The sequence below is a fragment of the Condylura cristata genome, unplaced genomic scaffold (genome assembly GCF_000260355.1).
Source record: "Condylura cristata isolate star-nosed mole 26May11 unplaced genomic scaffold, ConCri1.0 scaffold00024, whole genome shotgun sequence".
Taxonomy (NCBI): domain Eukaryota; kingdom Metazoa; phylum Chordata; class Mammalia; order Eulipotyphla; family Talpidae; genus Condylura; species Condylura cristata.
Genome location: NW_004567125.1, coordinates 32,733,300 through 32,733,898, shown reverse-complemented (window position 1 = coordinate 32,733,898; position 599 = coordinate 32,733,300).

The following is a 599-nucleotide window of genomic DNA, read 5'->3' as shown; positions in this document are numbered from 1 at the left end:
GCATGTATATGTTTGTGTGTTTTTATTAATATGTGCCATTTTCACTGATGTAAGGTGATATCTCATTGTTGTGTTGATTTCTCTATTTTAACTGTCGTTGAGCATTTTTTCATATACCTCTTGGCCATTTGCTTTTCCTCTTTGGAGAAATACCATTTTTAGCTCTTCTCACCATCTTTTTACTGTATTGTTTGCTTTCTTTTGTTGAGTCATGTAACCTCTTTGTAGATATTTGAAATCAGTCCCTTATTATTTATATGGCATGAAAATATTTTCTTCCAATCAGTATCATGTCTCTTTGTTTTGATTATTGTCTCTTTTGCTGTACAGAAGCTTTTTTGTTTATGTAATCCACATTGTTTATCCTTTGTTTCACTTTCTTTTGGGGGATGAGACTGTAAAGATGTTTCTGAGCGTATATCATGGAGTGTTTGCCTATATTTTATTCTATACATTTTATGATTTCAGGTCTTATGTTCAAGTCTTTTATCCATTTTGAGTTGGTTTTGTGTATTGTATGAAGCAGTAGTCTAGTTTCATTCTTTAGCATGTGGTATCCAGTTTTCCCAGCACAATTTATTGAACAAACTATCCTTGTT